A 24,023-nucleotide genomic window follows, 5' to 3' on the forward strand; every position below is an offset into this window, starting at 1 on the left:
TGTAAAAGAAAGCAAATAAAACTTAAAAAAGTAAAATTATTGAAATAAAAAAGTTACTGGGTGAATCAAATTGCAGATTAGACATAATTAAAAAGCAAATTAGTGGATTAGAAGACAAACCTGAAGAAATTACACAGAATGCAACACAGAGAAAGAGGAAAATTGTTAAGAGAAAGAGTCATAGATTTAAGAGAATCTAAATTATGTCTAAACAGTTCCAGAAGAAGAGAATAAGAATGGGGATAATATTTGAGGGGATAATGACTGATGATTTTCCTGGAGTTAATAAAACTTTCAGATTAAGAAAGAGTAATGAGCAGGATAAATAAAAATAAATCTGTAGCCAAACACATAATAGTAAAACAAAGAAATCTTAAAAGCAAACAGAAAAAGACCTCCAGGTCATCTATATACTTAGTCTTAATTTCTACAAATGAAAAATAATTAAACAACAAGCACTGAATTTCAGTAGCTACAATGGAGTCCAGAATATCTTCAAAGACTGAAAGCAGAAATCTGTCAATCTAGAATTATATATCCAATTAAATCTTTCAAGAATGGTTGGGGGGGGGGAAAGAAATATATATAATATATATTATATATTAACACATTATATTATATTATATATTAACACATATATATAATTATTAATATATATTAAGTCAATATATATTAACACAGCTATATAATCTTTCTTTTGGCTGCCTGGTATGCCTTTTTCTATCATTTTATTTTATATAAACAGCGCCGCTGGTGTAGTGGTATCATGCAAGATTCCCATTTTATTTTATATATATATGTGTTAAGGCAGAAACATTACTGAGGATAAAGAGTGCTACCATTTAAATGAAAATGTTTCAACTCATCAGGGAAAGATAATGTTTTTAAGTTTGTGTGTACCTAATAATATAGTTTCAAATTATATAAAGTAAAAACTGAAAGAATTACAAAGAGAAACTGACAAACACCTTAGTGGGAACTTAAACATAACTTTTTTCAAAAACTGACAGATCAGGCAGATAAAATATTGGTAAGAATAGAGAACATTTGAATAGTAAAATTAACAACATTAATTTATATGTCACATGTAGTTCTATAACTCATTTTCAAAGATACATATAACATTTATGGAAATTGACTCTTTACTAGGACATAAATCAAATCCCAACAAATTTTTAAAAAATCAACATTAAGAAAAGAAAAAAATCAGCGTCATGTGGATACTGATTCACACAGACTCTATTTTCGTACCGTAGATAAGACATTAAAAAAATGAATTGTCCCTCAAAGTATTTTATATATAGAAGCTAAGAAAAACATAAGTCTACACTTGATCTTAGCCAAAAGGCTGAGAAGTGATGAGAAAAACATCATTCTAAATAACTTGTGTCAAAAGGTAAATTATAATGAAAATTAGAAAATTCTTGGATCTGAACAACAGCAAAAGCATAACAGAGGCACATGGGTGGCTCAGTGGGTTAAGCCTCTGCCTTTGGCTCAGGTCATGATCTCAGGGTCCTGGGATCGAGCCACGCATTGGGCTCTCTGCTCAGCGGGGAGCCTGCTTCCCCCTCTCTCTCTACCTCCTTCTCTGCCTACTGGTGATTTCTGTCTGTCAGATAAATAAACAAAATCTTTTTAAAAAAATTTCATATTAAAATTTGTGGGATATAAGAAAGATGGTGCTAGAAGCAACTCAAAGCTATATTTGGTTAGAATAGAAAAGAAGAAAGGCTAAAAATTAGTAAGCAAACATCTAATTTAAATTAGAAAAAAATGAGAAACAAAGAATATAGAAGCAAGGAACTAGTAAAGATAATAAAGAAATTAATGTAGGAGGGAGCTTTGAACTTCTTCCCATGCTAGCCATGATTGTCACTAGTGCAGTTCACCAAATATTTCCACTCCTAGGCTAATGGGATGGCATTTTCCCTGGCCTTGGCATTATGTGTGGCCATGTGATTTGTTTTGGCTGATGAAATGTGAGTGGAAGGAGGATGTGTCACTTCTGGGTGGAAAACTTGTTTGTTAGTGCAAGATTTACAAAGAACTCTGTCTTTCCCTCTGCTCTGCTGAATGAATAGCAATGTTCCAGATGGTGGCTGCTCCATTAGCCTGATACAGAAACAGAGCTCCCATCCTGCCTACAATGGACAAGTAGTATGGGCAAGAAATAAAAGTCACTGGTTGTGAAGTGGCAACTGTTTGTTATAATGGCATAACCTAGTGAGTAATTCCCAACTGGGTGTTGATTTTGCCTTTGAGGAAACATTTGACAATGTCTGGAGATAACTTTGGTTGTCACAACTCAGGGTGGGGGAGTTGTGCTACTGATATGCAGTGGGGAGAGTCCAGAGATGCTGCTGAACATCCTATAGTGGACAAGACAGCCCACCGGACAAAGAATTATTTAGCACAAAATATCAATAGTGCCAATGCGAGAAAACCTGATATGGTATATGTGGCTTGATAAAATAGCATAAATATTCTAAAAGTCTACAATTCTGCTCTATAGGAATGGTAGAAATGGCCTTGACTTGAAGATACTGAGATAGTAATAAGCAAATGTTTACCAAAGCAAGTGGAATCCCATTGAGATTTTGGCTTCTATTGCAGGGGACTCTTCACTAGGTCCCCTGACTTTGTTTAGCATATTCAGGCCATTTTTTTTTTTTCTCTTCCCTCCAATGTGGCTTGGTGAAAATCAAGCATAATGACTGGACCAAGAGTGTTAATGTAGAGTTGAGTCATTCTGTATGTAGTGATGTGGGCCAGGTCACTCACCAGTGGAGGATTCTCTCTCTCTCTATTTCCGGGTAATTCTCTTCACTGAAGACATAAGTCTGCTTATACATAAGTCTGTCAAATGGTGTCTGTACCTGCCCCTCTCTCTGTCTCTGGGTCTCTTTATCTTTTTCCTCTGGCCTTTCTTCTTTTTCACTTCTGCCTTCCATGCAGCCGAAGTACTGGCACGGCCAGGGTGTTTGCCTCAGAAACAGTTGAGTCATTTCTCTGCAGTTTCTTCTCCTCTGTGGCAGCTAAGTGTGCAAGCTACTTCCCTGACCACAGCCCAAACCAGCTTGAAGTGGGGCATTGTGAGAAAACATGCTCTTTTTTGTAGTCTGTGGATGTCTGAGTTTATTCATTTTGGAGGTGGCATGTATGATACATTGACCATCTAACTAGACAAAAGCAGTGTTCCACATGGTCCAGTCCAGACCACAGATTCTCTGCACTGAAATTTGGAGCCCAGGTCTCTAGTGATAGTATTACTTTGATTTCCATCTGCCATTATTCCTCGAGCCCATCAATCCCCTGAGCAAGGCACTTGAGGGGATGGCTGCAGTTTGGGATAAGATTGGGGTATTTCAAGATCCCTTGGCCATAATATTATATAACTGCAAGCCAGATAAACCTTATTTCTAACACTCTTTGGCAATTTAATTCTCTAGTTTACCAAGACTAAGTCATGATTGATCTCAGCAGAGAACTTTTATCCTCTTGCCCAATAAACTCAATGATGAGTTAGTTATCAGCTAGCATTTTTGAGCACTTACTATTTACTAAATGATATTATAAGCATTTTACATGAATTATATGTTTAAATTCTCAGGAACCCAATTTTAAGCAGATACTATTACTATCCTGATTTAACATCTGAGCCCAGTGGAGAGCAGAGAATTTAAGAAATTTGCTAGTAAGTGGAACAGCGGGCACTGCAACATGGCACTCTTGGACTCCAGAGACTGTACTGGTAACCTCTATGCCATATTGCTCATCCTATGTCTTAGCTTGTAGTCATCCCATTTTTATTACAGGCCAGAAGATGGTGGTCTTCCTGTGGTGGGCCACATGGGCCATGTAGAGACCCATTGTGGGCAGAACTGGTTGCTGCCCCTTCACTCAAGCTTGTCCTGCCTGGACCTTGGGAACAACAATTCAAAACATTGGGTCTTAGTATGTAACATCCATACTCAGAAGTCAAAATGGAAAACGGACCTCGCGCGTTGCTGTGCTTCTTTCTCTTGCATTGAATACAAAGACTTTGGTAGACCCTCAGGGGATGTCAGATAGAAAAGCAAGTACATCAGGTTGATTTGGGAAATTGGTGCTGTAAGCTCCTCAGAATCACAACCCCCATGTTTCCTTAATTAGAGAGGTGGGCCTACAATCAATATTCTTGCTATTGCTTGCTATGCCATTCCCCCTGCTTCCCAGCTAGCTACTCTGGGGATTTTCAGCTGACGACGGTGCAATCCTCCTGGGACTGTGCAAGGCACAGAGGGGGAGATGGAACACAATTTGTTGGCCTGTTATATGGGGTTGCTAAAGCACAGGACTGCATTCATCAAAGCCAGCATGGTTCCCCTGCAATTTTATATTCAGAATGCGTGTTGCTTAAGGTTCACTTACAACTGATGGCAGGATGCAGTAGATAGGCTGAAACATTGTCTAGAAGTGTTTAGGCATTTTAATTTTTTTTCCCTTTTGCTGCAAGAAAAGAATACGCAAAACTCCAAGTAAGAAACACTGTCCCAAGCCCTGAACTCTGCCCAGATGTCTGTTACCTGCTGCTCAGAAATATTCAAGTATTCGAGGAAAAAGGATGCAAATTATCTATCACTATGGGAATCCGAAACCGGTTTATATTTTCTTACCCAATGAAAGAAACAGAGGTGAAAAGAAAGAAAATAACTGATTAGTCTTGAGGCATGGTCAAAACAGGTCACTGAGGCTGTGTTTATGGGGATAATATAATTACAGCCATTTTCAAAAGTGTTCAGCCTCCCCCAAAATAAATATTAGTGAGGAAAGATAAGTTAGGAGCCCCAATTAGCCAGATTGGAACAGTTTCACTGCTTGGATATGTAAGTCTCCAGTTCACTTTTCTTGTATAAACACAGCTGTGATGTACCAGCACATGCCTTGGCATGCCCTGATGCAGAGGTAAGATGGAAGTTCTTAAGGAGAATTCTGGAAGCTGTGTTTATCATCTTGTCCCTTGCCACCTTGCCTTAGGACCATGTCTTTATTTGGCATAAAATTGACAAAGAAAACACAAGCTCAGCTAAATGGTTCCTTTGTAACCTGAAGAAAAGACCTTGAGCTGTGACCTCAAAAGAGTTATATCAATAAAAAAATTCCCCTAAAACACTTATTCTTCTGTAATTTAAGCCCTTTCACTGTTGTTATTGTTAAAGAATGAATTGGTATATTATTTTACTTGCTCTGCATCTTGGGACAGAGAATGGTCTAATAAAATGTCAGGTTGCTCTTCAAACAGGATTGTCCAGCCTGAAAACGTACCCTTCCTAAACATAGTCTTCATTTGGGAAATTAGCTAATGACAATCAAAGAGAATGTTTAGAGAAGCAGTGAAGGGAAAGGAAAACAAAGGGAATTAAGTTTGAGCAGGGGTGAATTTATACACTCCAGCTTCAGGGTTTGAAACAGCGTGAAATCCAACAGCTATTCATTGAAGACCTCCTCAGCGTGAGGGATTAATGCTCTGCATTGGGGATAAAAACAAGAGTTTGTTAGCTCCCCGTGTTGGCGCTCAGTAACTTTATAACCTGAGGTGAATGGAAGCTTACAACCGAGTAGTTGGTACTAATGCCTTATTTATTTATTTATTTTTAAAATATTTTATTTATTTATTTGACAGACAGAGATCACAAGTAGGCAGAGAGGCAGGCAGGGAGAGAGGCAGGCAGGGAGAGAGAGCAGAGAGCCCGATGCGGGGCTCGATCCCAGGACTTTGGGATCATGACCTGAGCCAAAGGCAGAGGCTTTAACCCACTGAGCCACTCAGGTGCCCCTAATGCCTTATTTTAAAAAAAATTTTTTTATACAACTGTCTGGGTTAACAGTGTTCTTCCCTAGGCTAACATTGGCACGGTCAGAGGAGGGAAACAGATAAACATGGGATGGCAAATAGATTTCCTTTCTTATGACGATACTGATCAGTAGAGTCAACTCTGAGAAGATGACTGAGGCCAAGTCTGGATTTGATTAATGATGTCTGTCATGGGTACAGGAGGAGAGAATGGTGGCAGGATATGGTATATTTGATATCGTGATGTAAACTGTATTGTTTGAGCTGTAGCAAAGGCTATGTCTATCCCCAAATAGCTTCTTCACTATTTTGCTGAAGTACTTGTAAATGATCACCTCTTATTGCTGCTTGGCCTACATTATTATTAAAAAAAAAAAAAAAGAAAAAAGAAAAAGAAAGAGAAAGAGAGCTATCATGTATTGGGTTCTTCATATATGCCAGGCAGTACTTGCGCTTTGCATATATTATCTGATTCATTCCTATTGTGTAGATGAAGACAGTGAGACCCGTTCTCTAGAAATTGAACCAAAGTCTTTTGGGCTCCAAAGTCTATGTCTCTAAATACAGTTTATATAGCAGATTGCTTTTGGGCTTTCAGTGAGGCCTTTCGTGCCTCTCTTCATTATGCTGAGAAAGCATGTCTCCTGAGAAACCAGGAGAATATTGAACAAGAGTGTGGAGAACAGAAAATGCAAAACACAGATCTGGAACAACTTTGACCTTAACCCGTTGCAGGCCACAATTTCCCAGGTCAAGTAACCCACTGATTCTTCAAAAATCATTGGCCTATTTAGTGGGGCTCTTCCTTAGGGATCCAATGTACTTCCTAAAATGATGAGTTTGTAAAATTTGCTTTTATTAGGCAATGACTTAAAATTGCAGAGAACACAGAATGGGGCTATGTTGGCGAGAGGTGCTCCGATGGGTCTGAGGCATGAGATGCAGCAGAGAAGACAAGTCAGAGTAGTCATTGCAGAGAGGAACAGTACTCACTTCTTTATTCCATTGTTCATTTACCCAACAAAGACTTAACAAGTATGTGCTTAGCTCTAGGCATTGCACCAAATGTTGGGGATGTAGATAACTGAACATAGGAAGGTTTCAGAAGGGAGGAGACTAGCTCCGAAAATAAATGATACACTTAACAGAGTTTACTTAAGGTTGCACTGACTTCCACCCTTTCCACTTAGAGTCTGCTTTCTTCACTATTAATATCATTATTATTACAGCACTCATATCACCATTTTAATTCCAAACAACATAGATGAGACATGAACATATGTATGCATCATATTAAATAAAGAAAGGTCAAATGCAATATTTTATCTGGAATATGATCATAGCCATGTAAAAATTATATGAGTGTAGCAGGATGACCTAACTAAAACTGTGTCTGAAGATTTTGAAACATTTATGAGTAAAAGCTGAAAAAATTCCTGTCATTTAGAAGCTGCAAAGATTTTCTGTCTTATAAGAAAGTCAGCCTTCTGAACTTGTCTGGGTCAGACTGGTTTTTGTTCTAGGAGAATCACCGAATTTTCTCTATGTTACCCAAATGTAAAGCAAGACCACCTCTTATTTGGGGGGCTTGTAAAATCATGGAGATACTCTTGACTGAGAGGCTGAATGCCCTGTATGATCAGTACATTTGTGGCCCATGTATGAGCCAGAGCTCCTCATGTTTCTGTTTTCTGGGTGATTTAGAGGGCACAGTGCCTTAGATATGGTTGCCTGTGTGCAGGTGACCTGGAGATTGCTATATGATCTACTGCCTCCAGGGGAGGTGATTTCCAGAAGGATAAGCAAATGAGATCTTCCATTTCATCCTGGGAGGATCAGACTGGTTTGAAGTAGAGGATGGAGTTTTTGATGATCTATTGGAGATCTAGTAATCCAGACTTTGAGAAATGCTCCGATTCTGGATTATTGTTCTTTTATATTAATTTCATGCTGGGACCAAAGAGTGGGACCACATTCTTGTGGGAGAGGATAGCCTTTGCTTTAGGTGGGAATGGTATAGCCTCTGTCAATCACCCTGGCCAAGAGTGGATCTACTAAGAATGAAGATTATGGTCTGAGATGATCTTCTTGGGAGATGTGGCTGTGGAACCCGGACTGTAAGGAAGGGAGATGGCTTTGGCTACACTTTGAATTGAGGCTAGGGCAGGGGATATCTCCATAACTGACTCCCAGAGGGAGCATCCGGACCTATTCTAGGGGTAGAGGCAAGTTTTTCTCTGTTGTAGCTTTCTTTTGTTCTTCTTGAACTATAAATGGAATTGTATTAGAAGTTGGAGGCTAGTCTCAATACTGCTGTGCAGAATCAAGGGAAAGGCCTCTTGCATTTTGGGGGTTCTAGACTAGAGAGGAGATTCACTTCTGTTCTGAGGCCACTGTGATGGAACCAAGACCTGGAACTGCTGGAGAGGCAGGGTGCGGGGAAAGTAACGTAATTACCGACTCCCCTCCACCTTCCCAATGCCTATCCCTCTGCCCACCCCTAATTCTCCTAGATACAAAAGGCAAGGGAATCCTGAAAGAGTGGGGTGGCTCCTAAAATTTGACATTCAAGCTGGTAAGGCTTAAAAACCTGGGCAGGCAAACTCATTTTTAAATAACAGAAAGGAAAGTGATGGTAAATTTAAAAAGAAGAAGAAGGAGGAGGTGGGGTGGGGGAGACAGGAAAGAAAAGAAAAATAGGAAAGAAGTGAACTTGGGTTTTCAGTGCCCTTTCTGTGGCTTCCCAGCCCTTGTACTTTCCAGGCCCAGGCTGTGTTATTCCAGGATCTTTCTCTCTTTATTCACTCTCATTTTCATGGTTAGTGTCTTCACAGTATGTTTTCTTCTCCCCATAAACTAACAACCCGTGCTTACTGCAGACAAGTTGTAAAATGGAGGAATCTATAAAGAAGAAAACAGTCCCTACTCTGAAATCACCGGTGCGAACATTTGTCACCTTCCACTGACTGTGTGTGACCTTTGTGTATCTGATTGCTTGAGCTGGATTCTTTCTCGGAGCCTCTCTTTTGCCTTTGGACTTTTTAACTCTCTGGTTTGTAACTTGCTGTTTCTCAGCACCTTTCTTTCACTCTGCCTGTTCACACAGGATTCCTAGCTGTGACGCGGGCTGCCGTTAGCCCCATTTTAAAGCACTCATGTGTAGCATCAGCATCTCTGGTGAAAACAATGATGCAGTCAGCTTTATCCTTGAGCCAGGTTCAGTGCGGCAAAAAGCTCCCAATGTGAGAGGCACGAGAAAACCAGGACCAGAGGTAGGGAGACCTGCCGATTCAGTATGCCTGATTCAGTCACCGTGGTACTTGTGTCTTTTGAGAAGAATGGAGGGCAAAAATCACACACGCGCTGGTTAAATTTTCTATCTTTCCCTCTCATTATTTTTTCCACTAAGACCGTAGACAGCGGTTGAATTTATGTAATTGAATGTGCAAATGACATACTTTCTCAGTAAAACAGAGCAGCCAGAGGAGCTAAAACACTTATCTTTCTAAAATATCAAAAATCAGTCGCTCCACATTAGCGCATTGTTAACGTAAGCTGTAACAGCTACCCGAATATTATATTTTACCTCTAGAATACGTCTGTGAAAGAGTATTTGGTTACGTGTGTGTTTGTGTGCATGCGTGTCTCACCATCTAGGTATATATAAAACCAGAGTAACTAATTCTGTATCAGGTAAATGGATTAGGGAGTGTTGAAGAGGAGCCATTTTCTTCACAACGTTTCAATAACGAGTAAATGGCGTAGAGAAATACAGGTTGTCCCGAGAGGCAGAGCCTGTCCTTGGCTCTGGGCTATGCAAGCCCTGTAGGTTCTGAGCACCAGTGATACAAATTGTGCCAATCTGTTAGAGCAGACCCGGCTTCCCAGTGGTTTTGTGACTGTCGCCTGCCTCTGCATCTCTTATAATGAAATGGTTCTTGGACAGCTGGGTTATCAGCAAAGAGCTATGTAGGAAATGCCCTGCCCAATTAATCAGATGTCATTCTGACCAGATTTCTTTAGCACATTGCTTCATAGTAAACAGCAGAGATTAATAAATGAAAATCAAGAAGAGACAAAGAAGAAAGGCATCATTTCTATGTATACTTGTCTTAAGGCATATTTTTCCATTTCTGAAACTTGAAAAATAACCATCTGGAAAGAATCATATTATAGACAAGGCATGTCATGACATTTACAGCAAATATTTTTGCTGTGAGGATCAGTATTCTCTCATTGCCCCATCAACTGCCATATAATCAGATACCCATAAAGTATTCAATAAATAGAGGGTTCCTGCAATAAATCAATAGTGCAGGAATAATATGGTTTAAGTGTTCACATTTTCCTTTGTTTATCCTTCTTTTTAAACACACATTTTTGCATCACAAGCCTCCTTAAACGCTTGTCTTTGTTTCTTTGCCTCTCAGCCACCCAGTCTCGGGCAAATGACATTAGACTGCACCACTGCAGAGAGATCTCTGGCATAAATAAATGTATCAGGAGGTCAAGAGGTCAAGAGCATAAATGAGGCAAAGATTTCAAAGAAATCACCGACCAAATGATTTATAAATCATGGAAAATACTGCTCCAGCCATAAAAGAGAAATTAAATTTATACATCATGAGCTTCAGGATGCTTTGGGTTCTGGTAGGTAACTGGGTTAGAAATGGAAGAGCTTATGTCATCCTGTTGTGGGTTTGGAGCCTTGTTATAGCGGCATTTACCCCAGGACTCTAAATCAGGAGGATTGAGATTAAACTCCCCCTCCCTTCTCCTGTGTCTCCAGAAACATTTGCTTTTACCTCTGACCTGGAATTTCCACCACACCAGGCTCGGCTCTGGAGTGGGGTAAGAATCAATTCACTGTTGGGCAGAAATGGTATAATACCCGTGAGTGGAGACAAGCCTCCCATCTGTTGGTGAAAGGCTGACAGTCCCACCTTTGTGTGTAGGAAAGCAAGGAAGAATTATAGCATCTGCCCCAGCCGGCCAAGGAAGCTGTGAAACTGGGGACTTCTGGAACACAACAGCCGAAGCATCTATAGGAGAGAGTAAAAAACATGAGCCAGTCTCTGTAAAAAGAACAATAATACTTTATGCTATAATGATCTGTAAAGGGAATCTTTCCAGAACTTTTACAGCTTCAAAATAATCCTTTCTACTTTTTTGCCATATTTTCTTCAAAGACACAATGTTCAATCATTTCTCTCTTCTCCTCCCTGTCCACTCCTTTTTCTCCTGGATTTGGAAAAATATCAGATTGAAAACTGTGAAGCTTGAAAGTGTCTATTTATTTTAGCTCTATATGAATTCGTGAAATGTACACAATGATCTCTACATAAAACTGAAGTAATTTCATGGGGAAACTTGCCGAAAACACACTCAATTGGGAACGTCACTTCCGAGTTAAACAGATGTGAAGCAGCAAATGACACCATGAACAGCCATCAAAGTTTGGAATTGATTGCTGCTCTTTATGACCTAACCGATGGAGACTGAAACTTGGGGCTAGTTTTAAAGTTTTCCTGGAAACAAATTTTGCTAATCCCACTCAATGGAAACAATATGCTGGTTCCTAGCTTGAAATACAGATTTGTGGTGATGACAGAGAAAAACAATATACTGTGTCAGATTTCCTTTGTGCTCACAATGCAAGGTAGGATTTCAGTGGAGTTCTAAGTTTCTTTCCTTCTCTCTCTCTCTCTCTCTCTTTCTCTTTCTCTCATGCTTCGGTCTTTAGCTTTCAGATGTTGTAAGAACAAAATCTGTTTGAGGTGTGTAAATTTTTGGTTGTGTGTTTTGATTTTTAAATGTCTTCAGACATTTTGTACTCAAGCATTGAGAGAAGGAAATGTAAAGCACATTTTCCCCCCCTTAATCTCCTTTTCCTAGTATTCCTAGATCTAGGTGTATATTAAAGGAAATTTAATCCACAACTTGCTGATGCACTTATGCTTAAGTCATCAAAATTGGATTTTGAGTCACCTTGCTTAATAAGTCACTCCAATCCCCTTTTTCTTTCTAATTGGGAAATTGGGCCTCATGGGTGGGGCCATAGATTCATATTATGGTTAGAATTCAGGCTCCTGAGGATTGGTTGGCACCATTTTCTTTATCTCTGGAAGGATACTTTATCTTCCCCTATCTTGGAATCACTCTAAAATACCCCAACGGGCCCTCTATCCTTAGAATCATTCTTTTCCCCAAAGAAATTTAGTATAAAAAGTTGAATAGGTTAAGAAAAAGTAATCTCACATAAGCTGTATCTGCTTTTCTCTGCCTTAACTGTTTCACTTTAAAGAGAAGCAAATCTGAAAATAAAGTAGAAATTTTGCAAAGATCTGAACATGTTATTACAAACCTTTTCAATAGTTTTCCCCAATATTTTCATAGGCATTGGCTTGAGTTAAGTCTTTATTACTCAATGTTAAGGACAAAAAAGAGGATATTAATTTACATCTCATCAAAAATGTATAAAGCATATGTTTGGAGAGAAACTGTTAAACTTAGGACTAGGCTAATGATGAATTTATTTGCATTTTTTTTCTGGTGAATTGTTAGGAATTTTGAAGGTTTTTCTGTTGAGCCATGGTTGTTTGCCCTTTTAATCTCTTCTGACACCCCATCTCCACTGTTTACAGACACAGCTCTGTGTCTCAGAGTTGGGCTTTCATATAGTTGGGTCTGTTGTGCCAGGGAATGGAGAGATAATTTTTGCTGCCAGTAAAAGAAATTGCTGAGTTTGTTACATCTTAAAATTTTATTTGTTTTCATGGAAGTGAGCAACTTGTTTTGCCATATTTGCCTTTTCTGGCCCATTGGCTTTTGATCACATCTCATGGCTTTTTTTAGCACATGATGTTTTATTTGCACTGATAAAGTTGTAATCTTGAACATGCAGATGGAGAGGGGGCTGCGGGATCCTGTAAATAGACTGTGTGATGAGATTTATCTATTATTACACGGCTGCTATAAAACGTGTAACACACCCAGGATGACAGGCAGGGTGACTGTGTGTTGGGAATCCAAGTAGAGAGTAAATAACACAGTAATTCACTAATGCTAGTCAGAACTAGGGTGGGCCAAAAAAAAAAAAAAAAAAAAAAAAAAAAAAATTCCCTAATCTCTTTGTCTGATTTTTAGCATGGAATGTCTTTAATATGATCTGACTTAATGGGTATCAGATATGATTTTTCAGAGCCTGCTTTAAAGAACAGAGAAGAATTTTTTATACATAGTCCATCATGTACAGAAGACTGTGATTTAAGAATTCTTGACATTTTTTTCTTTTGTTGTCTAAATATCTTCTCCTTCAATTTCTCTTTGCCATTGACAATCTTATTTAATTTGTAGTGAAAACGATTAGGAGAATGGCCTCTGTGGTTAGAAGTTCGAATCCTGCCTCAACTATGATCACTGTGTGATTTTATGCAAACTGCTTGACCTGTTTGCTTCAGTTCTCTTTTTCCTGGGTGGTGAAGAGAGTATTACCTACCAGGTAGAGTCGTGGTGAAGCTTAAGTTCATGGAGAGCAGAAGGTTTCTTGGCATAGGGTTAATGCTTATTCAGTGTTAACTGTTGATGTGACTTAGCTAATTGCCTGGCACACACATTTGAATAGGTAATTTTAGGGAAACCAGGCCAGTCCACGCTTACATGATTTTTTTTTTTTTTTTAAGATTTTATTTATTTATTTGAGAGAGAGGCAGTGAGAGAGAGCATGAGTGAGGAGAAGGTCAGAGGCAGAAGCAGACTCCCCATGGAGCTGGGAGCCCGATGCGGGACTCGATCCCAGGACTCCGGGATCATGACCTGAGCCGAAAGCAGTCATCCAACCAACTGAGCCACCCAGGCGTCCCCGCTTACATGATTTTAACCCAGTCATGTATGAATTGCTAAAATTACTCAACAACTCCTGAATTAAGGCTCTGAGATCCTCAAAGGTGAACTGTAAAATCAAGCATTTGGTTATGTGTCAGAGAATACCGGCATAAGTATGAATATTTTATGGTTAAGAAAAGCAGAAATGAGGAGTACAAATCTGATACCCAGGGAAGAGTAGTAGATTACGAATTAGAAGATGTGCCACCAAAAAACAAACAAACAAACAAAAAAAAAAAACCCCAAAACAAAAAAGCATGACCTTGGGCAAATCACATATCCTCCTTGAATCTCATCAGCCAAATGAGAACGAGAGTGATGAGACCCACTCTGTGTGTTTCCCAGGGTTATTATGGGAGCCCATTAGAAGAAGCATGGGCAAAAGAAGGCACTCTGAAAAGATGAATGTGCTGTTCTGGCAGGAGGTGATGCAAGTTGAATGACAGAGCAGGTTCCTGCCCATCAATCCTGCATTTCCGCCTGTTACTTCTTCAGTCTGGGATGTTGGAGATGGCCCAATTGCAAATTCTAGGGCATGCATGTGGCCTGTTGATTGCACCGGTGCCTGCCATGGAAAAGGAGCTGGGGTACATTTTTATGTGTCAGGTCCAGGCAGATAGTTTTGCTTTGGGAATAAAGAGGCATTCCTGAGTGAGATGGGACACATGGATAGACCCCAAATCCTCCAAACGAGCATCCAAATGTTTGAAGCATCGTGCCCTTCGATGTCTGAATGATACCTAGCAATTTTATGACAGTATTCCTTAGTCAGAGTCACAGAGTTCAGCAGCCACCCCCTAGAGCCCTGGCAAAGGCAGTCTCTGAAAATGCCAGAAGAGGGGGGAGTTAATGTACAGTGCAGTAGAGCAGGGCCCAGGGAGCCCAGATCCAAGCCAGGAGACAATGAGAGAGAGAGAGAGAGGGGGAGAGAATATGAATGTAAGGTACAGTTGTACACGGAGGACCAGAAACTGGCCTAGGCCACCAATCCAGATGCAGAAATAAGAGGAGGGGGTTTGGTGGGGGCCCCAATCCATCACTCAGCCTGGCGCGGGCAGGGAAGTCACGAGCCTGGCACCAGCCGCTGCGCTCTGGGGCCGCCTCCCTGCCTTGGGCGGCAGAAGGGCTGCAGGCTGAACCGTGACGTCCTGGGCCTGTGCTCCTCAACAGATGGCACTGTAAATCTGAAATATTCCACAGGAGAAAGACAAATGGGAATCAGCCGAGAAGGCTTGGAGCCTGACATACGGAGTGGAATAAATAGAGGCCCGGCATCCTTATGGAGCTGTTCCTTCCTCCTGCTCTTAAATATCATACTTCTGAAGTCATCTCCCCCTGGAACTCCCAGCAGCTGAATGGGTCCATAAACACGGTTCTCTCCAGGCAGAAGGAAACCAAAAACCAAGGCAGTACTCCTATAGTTCCAGCCCACGGAAGTGGGCTGGAGAGGTGTGGGGATGTTTACCTTGAACTTTGAATAATTTCATCCCCCAACCAGCTCCCGCTGGTGACTCCCTGCCCTGGCCCCCAGCCCACAACACTGAGCTGCAATAAGCTCTTCCCTACTCTTCCCCTCAGATTTTCTCAAACATTTATTGATTCATCCTCTATCCAAGGCACTATCATTTATTCACTCATGAGTCACTTATTCCTTCTTCACTGAGCCACTTCCTTGTGCCATATGCTGTTCTAAGGGACTGAGGCCACAAAGATGACTGTGATGGTGATTTCTCTTTAAGAGGTTCAAATTTGGTCTCATGGAAGGGTATTAAACAGGCTTAGGAAACCAAAAAAATGGTTAAAGAGCCCACTCTGTAGAGTTAGAGAAGCTCTGAAGGTCCTGATAAGATTTGGAGCTCAGTATCATTCTATTGGTGGTCCAATGAGCCCATTTATGACAGCCTTCACCTGGGGTGTTTCCGAAGGTCGGGTTTGGGACCAACACATAGTTTTATGAAAATATTAAAATGTTTTCACAGTGCCCATACAGAAAATAAAGTTCCTCTCTTACCCATTATGCTGTAGCTTTGCCTGCCTTCTCATACGCCCACCGCTTTGCTGCCTCTGGATCTTTGTGCACGCTGCTCTGATTTCACGGAAAACTCTGCCCTTTTCCTTGCATGGATACCTCACTGCAAGCTTGATGGTGTGAGCATAAATAACACCTCTCCAGGGAGGCAGGATCATGTCGTGGTTGAGTGTAGAGCTTGGGACAGACCTGACAGGATTAAAGTTCAAATCTGCTAACTGCTAGCTCTGTGATCTTGGGCAAATTCCTTAACCTCTCTGTTATTCAGCTTCCCTTTTTAAAAAATGCGGGTTGTGGGGTGCCTGGGTGGCTCAGTGGGTTAAGTCTCTGCCTTCGGCTCAGGTCATGATCTCAGGATTCTGGGATTGAGCCCCGAGTTGGGCTCTCTGCTCCGCGGGGAGTCTGCTTCCCTCTCTCTCTCTGCCTGCTTCTTTGCCTACTTGTGATCTCTCTCTGTGTCAAATAAATAAAACCTTTAAAAAAATGCGAGTTGTTATGATATCTATCCCATAGGATTATTTGGAGGTTTAAATAAGAAAATATATGTAAAATATTTAGAACAACATTCAATAAATACTAGTTTTTATTGTTCCTTGACCATCACATCTAAGCTGGTTTGCCCCTATTAATTAAGCAGAGAATACTCTGTTATGCTTCCTTTTGGTTTCCATTAAAGCATTTACCACACTTACACATAGCAATTATGTAAGGCAATTCTGTATTTATTTACTTGTTAATTATCTGTATTCCTCATTAGATTGTAAGCTCCACAAGGCTCTTTCCCTTACCAAAGTATCCCTAGCACCTAGTATAGCGCCTGGATATAGTAGATGGTAAATAAATATTTGTCAAACAAGTGACGAGTAAAGGAATGAACAAATAAATGAATGTTAAGCCAAAAGTTCTTTGGATAGTGGGGCTCTTTAAAAGATGCAATGAGAAAGCTTTATAAAGCATATGAATTTTTTAAAAAAAAGTTGAGGATTGATCTTTGAAGTATGGGACTTGGAAATCATTTTTTCCTGGTTTCCTAATGAAGGAGAGTTCTGGGTGCCAGACAAAATTCCATAAATTTTCCCATGTTGTAAGGGGCTTCTGCGGATATTCTGTATAGAGCATGAAATATATATGAATTGTAGCAAGTCTCAAAAGGGAAAAAAATAGCTGTATCTTTTTCAGATACAGGTGAGAAGTTTGCATTGAATCTTCCTAATGAAAATCAGTATCCTAAAAGTGAAATTAAGTTCATGCAACTAAATATTCATTCAGTCTAACTTGCTTGTTAGCAAAAGCACCCAATCCACCACTGGGATCCCTGTTGCTAAGTTGCCTCAAGAAACAAATTGATTAATGGATTTTCTTTTTTCTAAACGCCTTTCAAGTTAGCAGGTCAAATAGCTAAGATTTCATTAGGGCTACTCTAGTCAGTGATAGCTGTGCAGTTTGGTTTCAAACACCTGATTTATAGATTGCTCAAAGTCCCCACAGAATTGATTGTGTTTGGGGGGTTTTGGAAGCCTATGCATTGTCATTAACTATCTATAAGGGATTTAGGGTCAGGAAAGGGGGCAGGAAGCCCTGCCAAGAAGGGCAGTTCAATGAGATGAAGTGGTAGAGCCAGTACACTCCCCCTTCAACCTATGTTCTCAAAACCCCAGTATATATTAAAATTGTCTGTGAATATCAGTAATGTTTTAAATGAGAACTTACGTGGGGAATTGGGAACCAGCAAGATACAGTCGCATGCTGATGGGGGATTCAAAAAGAACACAGAAAATGACAGTAAAACCCAGTGGCTGAAATTTGATAGGGAAAAGTTTATTTTTGATAATTGAGACTTGTCTTATTAAACTTAGTCAAGTCTTCAACTGTCTGCTTCATTTTGGTACCTGATGGTACCAAATAGCATTAGTACAGTAAAGGTGAAGATCTATATATCTATACATGTATTTTTCTGTGTATGTATCTGTATCTATGTTTATACCTATATTTTTGTCTATGGCTCTGTATCTAACCATGCATAATTGTGGTTCATATCATGAACCAATATAGTAGGTGCATAGAAAATGATCTATTTTTTTATGTATTACCGAAGGAATTGAAACTGGGAAGATAGCTAGAAAACCAATGGTGGAGAAGGAGGACCAGGAAAGCAAAGGTGGCTGAAGAAACCCAAGATTCCATAACAAAAGATACCCAAAGATGGAAACTCTAGGATCCAAAAGAACATAATTTTCTAAGATAAACCAATATTTGAAACTGTTTTGGAAATTAGAGTTTACCTCTGAATTTCCAGGTATGGTTGAAAGTCCATAAGTGATAAATTGCCAAGGTAGCTTTTTCTTTTCTTTCTTTCTTTCTTTCTTCTTTTTTTTTAAGATTTTATTTATTTATTTGACAAACAGAGAACACAAGTAGGCAGAGAGACAGGCAGAGAGAGCGGGGGGAAGCAGGCTCCCTGCCAAGCAGAGAGCCTGATGCGGGGCTCAATCCCAGGACCCTGGGATCATGACCTGAGCCGAAGGCAGAAGCTTTAACCCACTGAGCCACCCAGGCGCCCCACCAAGGTAGCTTTCTTTAAAGGTTAATGTCAAGTGCAATTTTTTAAGCTGGAACAGATCTTATAAGTTCTATTCAAAGATTTTTAATAAACTTAGAGAATTTTTAATAGTTTTACATTGATACAGAAGTTGTAGGAATTACAGAGCATTCCTGTATAGACTGTGCCATTTTCCTTCTTATTGACATTGCTCTAGTACATTTGTCACAACTCATTAACCGATATTAAACACAATCTTCTCATTTTGCAGACAAAGAAAATGAGTCTCAGAGGGTTAAATGATTTGTCCCTTGCCATGGCAAGGGGACAACCAGGACCTGATTTCCTTGACTGTCAGCCAAGTCTAGTAAACTGTGCTTCTCTATCTTGTGATTTCATACACTTCTCTGTTATTTCTGATGAATCTTTACAAACAAATCTGGTTCAGAAATTTAAGGTGTGAAATAGATAAAAGCAGAGCCCTTGTGGGTAAAGTGTCCCCCGCCTATCCCCCGGGGACACCTGAGGCATCTTTGAATAACTCTTCGGACTCAAAGGAGGAGAGTTTGGCAACAGCTCAGCAGTTCCATAGCAGAACTTGTAAGTGAACCATCTGGCACCATCTGCCCTGTGAAGCTGGAGGTGGGACTGTAACTGACTGAGCTAAGAGCCAACATGAGAAAGGAGGTAGACCAGGTACACAGGTCACAGGTGGGACCCGCTATTCGATAAGAAGTGTAATCTTCATCCTTTGAGATTAAACTGATTAAAGAGAGGAGAGTCGGGGCGCCTGGGTGGCTCAGTGGGTTAAGCCTCTGCCTTCGGCTCAGGTCATGATCCCAGGGTCCTGGGATCGAGCCCCACATCGGGCTCTCTGCTCAGCGGGGAGCCTGCTTCCCCCTCTCTCTCTGTCTGCCTCTCTGCCTCCTTGTGATCTCTGTCTGTCAAATAAATAAAAAAAAAAAAAAATTTAAAGAGAGGAGAGTCAAATAGCATATTTGAGTTCATATAAATCTCCTAACTGCATCCTTAGTATCATGTATTCTAGAGAAGATTGGCTATGTTTGGGTTCTCTATTATGTATCCACTTTCTCTGTATTTCTATTATGTATCCACTTTCTCTGCTTTCCCCATTCCTAGAAAAAAATTGCTTCTTCCCCTTCCTTAATTCTTCCTTTTACTGGTCTTGGCTAGAGGAAAAGACAGTGAATAAAAGCCTAATAATAATAATAATAATAATAATAATGGGAAAAAAAGAGAGAATGGAAAAAAAAAAAAAGGTAGTATGAAACGGGACCTAAAGTTGCAGCCCAGAATGAGAAACATTTGTTTAATGCCCAGAACTGTCATACACAAACTGTATGATGTACAAGGAGTTTTTCCATCTCTCTGTGGAACACCAGTGATAATCTTGTCAGGTGCTCCAGTATGTTGCTAAGGTAATTAAGTGAAATAATGGATTGAAATAGTTGTGCCTCCTGCTTGGGACATTGTCAAGTGTTGATAAACATTGGTTGTTATTGTTTTTACTAGTACAAGAACTGTTTGTATTATTATCAAAAGGGAAATAAATGCATGAGAGTGAATAAGCAGCTTTTCGATAGTCAATCTTTTGTTTTTAGGAACCATCTATTGAATGTTCACCTTTTCCAAAGTACTTGCTTTTCCCCTTGAATCTTTTTGACAATTCTTTATTTCTTTAGTAATAATAAAATAATACAGTCTCTCATTCATACAGTATGATTAGCTTGCCAAAATCAAATTAACTAACTTCATAAAGGTGGGTTTTTTTTTGTTTTTTCTTTTTTGTTTTGGTTTGTCTGGTTATTTTGTTTTTTGTTTTTTGTAAATAGTCTGATACTCTACTGACAGAGCTATCTGGGCTATACTATCTTTAAAAACAAAATTGACATTTGGCACTTTTCTTGAACCAGTCATTTATTCAACAACTGTTTACTGAGTGCCCACCATGTGCCAGCACTGTTCTAGTCGTTTGGGACACACAAAACAAATATCCATGCCATGAGTCAGAGCTAAACCTAAGATAATAATAGTAAATTTTATTATATGTCAGAAGGTAGTAAGTGCCATGGAAAAAGAAAAAAAAAATGTAGGGCAGGGTAAGGAGAACTGGGATCACAGAGGCTGGGTTTTATTTTGCTTTGTTTTCAATCAAGTGTGACCCTCTTAATATCTCTTTGAGCTCTGTAGGCAGACCTGAGCATTTGGAGACAACTGGATGCTGAAAGAACTATATTTCTGCCATTCTTGGCTGCTTCTCCATTCTGTTACCTTCTAAAGGGTCAGCTTTCCCTGCTGCAGCAGCCTATCTCACATACATAGCTCAGTTCTTGTCTGCTACCAATGCCAGCAGATCCTTTTTTTTTTTTTTTTTAACCAGTCGGAACCAGGCCCTTACAGTTATCCCTACCCAGAACCCAGCCAGTGGCACATGAAAAGTGATGTTCTAGAGTGTGGGCAACTCCTCTCCTCCTGGTGTCTTTCTGGGATTATGGGCAAATGAGGGAACTCCATCTAGATGTTAGGTGGAGGTCCCTGAGTTTTCTAGCCCCTCTTATAGGAATCCCAGCTTTCATTCCCAGGTGAGCTGCTGGAACACTCAAGCACAAGGTAGCATTATCATTAATCTCCCAACCAGGGCTCCTATTAATGTGTCACTGAAGCAACCTATTTTTTTTTTAATAACAGTTCCCACCCCTTTGATATAGTGGACATGTGTCAAAAAAATCAGAGGCCATCCGTATCTTATCTTACATTAGGAAGAGTCATGTAGAAATGTCCCTTCATTACCAGGACAGTCATGTCAAAAAGAATCGACTTATTGTCAACGTTTCTAACCTAACAATGTTAATGGAGCCTTTAGACATCCTTTCTCCTCATTTGTTTCTTAGATGCCTATCAAGGAGACAGTTGTGCGAGAGTTTCCAAGCTCTGGGGAGCCCTGTGTATATGTATAAAATGACAGCAATCTAGGTTGCTTATTATAAAAGGGTATAGGGGTAGGTAGGAAGATTGAGGTGGTGGGGGGAAAGTGTGCTTTTGGCAGGGTACCGGGGTGGCGAGCGACCCCAAGCAAGACTTGACTCAAGCTCCAAAGCTAGCTATTATTTTTCCCCTCTCCTGTCCTCCCTCTAAAAATTTTCAGTACTGCATAACAAATATTTTTACTGAATGAAGGTAACCTTTAAGACAGTTCCCAGCAAGGTTAAAATACTTCTCTCCCTTAATTCATATATGTCGTTAGTTCGTTCCTCCCTTCCTCCAACCCTCCCTCCCTCCTTTCCTTTCTTCATTCTTTTTTATTTTTTCCTTTTCCCTGAGGCAGAGGAGGAAATAGGGGAAGAAACCACTGGCTGGAGAATTTTTTACAGCCTTCAGAAAGTACCTGGTGCTGGGTAGGAGGATTTGCAGGTCAGGGCCAATCTTGGAAGAACCAGCTCTCTGCCAACATGCCGTCGGCCATTCAGTGCTAATCAATGGTAACGAGATGACAGGTTGATATTAGTGAATAAAGCAATAAGCCATTTCCCCTGTAGAAGTTACACAAATGACTTGTCCTAACAGCGTGAAACTATTGGAATTTTTCTAGGAAATGCCCGTGGGCTCTTACAGTAAATCTCTTTCAGATATGGATAATTCATCCTTCTTTCTCTTAAAACACAATGAATGTGCTCCTTAGGTCTGTAAGTCCTAATCAACCCCACTCATAGGCATTTGAACTCTGTCCAGTCAGCATGATTCAGAGACATAACCATCAACTCTGTGCACAGTATGTTTATAGCCTTCAAGGGGGTATTTACCATTTGGGAGAATGCTCAGTACCTGAATGCCCCTCCTCTGTAGCGATCTCTCCTGTGTAACTCCTGGAGAAAAGTAGTGCTCTGCCTCCCATGTTGGAAGCTGATAGGATCTAGTTCCATTCTCACCAACCCCTGGCAACCAGACAGTGGGCTGATGATCTGGGTTCAGCCAACTGGATGTTCCATCCTGGCCCTTTGGGTTGTGAGCCGGGGGTGAAATTTTGGTAGAATCATTCATAGTGGTAGACCTAGTGGCAACAGCTGCATCTTTCTGTAGTGATGGCACTAGTTCTAGCAATAGTCATATTCTCCCTCTGGTGTTCCTTTTGAAAACAGTTGTGGATCTCTTGGATATAGCTTGTTTTCCTGGACTTTGAGTTTGGGAGCTGATACTTTGAGTCATCTGACACCCTTATCAAAGTACCTTCCCACTTAAGTTAGCCAGAGTTGGTCTCTGACCATCAGAAAAGCTTTATATTGTTTCGGTCCTATTTCAGTATGGAGAGTGTGGGATTCCAGATACCTCTTCCTACATTTTGTAAAGGAGAAAGCTAAAGTTGAGCAAGGTGACTGACTTTCCCATGTTTTTGCTAGTTAGTGGCAGAGTTGAGACTTGAAGTGAGCCTGGGAGACCCGTGGAGTCAGTGCACATGTCTTATTTAGTATAACATGTCCAGGACCTGGTGAAGGATGTAGCAAAGGACCAGACTCTCAAGAATATTTGCACTCCACATTCAGGCTATAGGATACAGCGTTACCTCTATTTGATAGGTGAGAGACTGTGACCTAGAGTACCTCAGGGCCATTGCTTTCTTTTTTTTTTTTAATAAAACTTTTTTTTTAAAGATTTTATTTATTTATCTGAAGGAGAGAGAATGAGAGAGAGAGAGAGAGAGAGAGAGAGAGAGAGAGAGAATGAATGGGGGGAGGGTCAGAGGGAGAAGCAGACTCTCTGGTGAGCAGGGAGCCCGATGCGGGACTGGATCCTGGGACTCCCGGATCATGACCTGAGCCAAAGGCAGACGCTTAACCAACTGAGCCACCCAGGTGCCTCATCAGGACATTTCTAATACAGAAATGTTTGCTGTTTTTCAGGAGCATGGACTCAGGAAACCTGAAGCACAACCACAGTCACACCCAACTTTCTGTCCAAATTGATCCCATTAGTCAGCATTCCTGAAGGGGCGCATAGTATGGAAGGATATTGTGGGAACTGGAGACTAAAAGGTGGGAAGAATGAAATGCTATTTATTTATGCAGTTTTTAGTGAAGTGCCTGTGTTCTACTGGGCACCTGACGTATATCTATTTCATCTTATCCTAACAATGGTTAACAATATGATGTAGGTACTGTTATTGCCCTTATTTTACAGATGAGGAATCTGAGACCTGGGGAGGCTAAGTCTCTTGCTCCAGATTCATAGCCAGTAAGCCACAGCGCCAGGTAGGACTGATGTCATGGCCCAAGCTTCTAACCCATATATTGTACCAATGGGGCTTGTTGACATTTAAATCTGCAGTTCATTGATGATGGTTGACTGCTTTGTAGTGCATTTCATTTAAAAAAAAATGTATACTATTGCTTATGTAATTCCAAGATCATGATCTTTGAGAGAGATATTCCCTCCTCCACTATTTTCTTTTCTTTTCTTTTTCTTTTTTTTTTTTTTTTGTGGGAGAAAGCTGAAATTTGGAAGACTTGGCAAAGAGAGTGTTAATGTGCTAACATCAAATGAATTCCATGGATTTTCTATTCATTAAGGCCCATTTCCCCACACATAACTCACCTCAGTTTGGTTATACTACTCCAGGGTATGCTAGTAAAAGGGAGAAAAATGGGGAAGCCAGCCAGAAGGAGGTGTTTTTGGCTGCAAAAATCAACTTACACCTACCAACAAAGAAAAACAGAAAGGCT

At 40.3% G+C, this 24,023-nt stretch overlaps 1 pseudogene; it reads right to left on the reverse strand.

Moving 5' to 3' along the window:
* Positions 1-1,200: 1,200 nt before the first annotated feature.
* On the reverse strand, positions 1,201-1,360 carry LOC116864444 (annotated as a pseudogene).
* Positions 1,361-24,023: the final 22,663 nt, after the last annotated feature.

This window comes from Lontra canadensis, unplaced genomic scaffold (assembly GCF_010015895.1).
Source record: "Lontra canadensis isolate GAN:19392208 unplaced genomic scaffold, GSC_riverotter_1.0 scaffold5, whole genome shotgun sequence".
Classification (NCBI taxonomy): Eukaryota; Metazoa; Chordata; class Mammalia; order Carnivora; family Mustelidae; genus Lontra; species Lontra canadensis.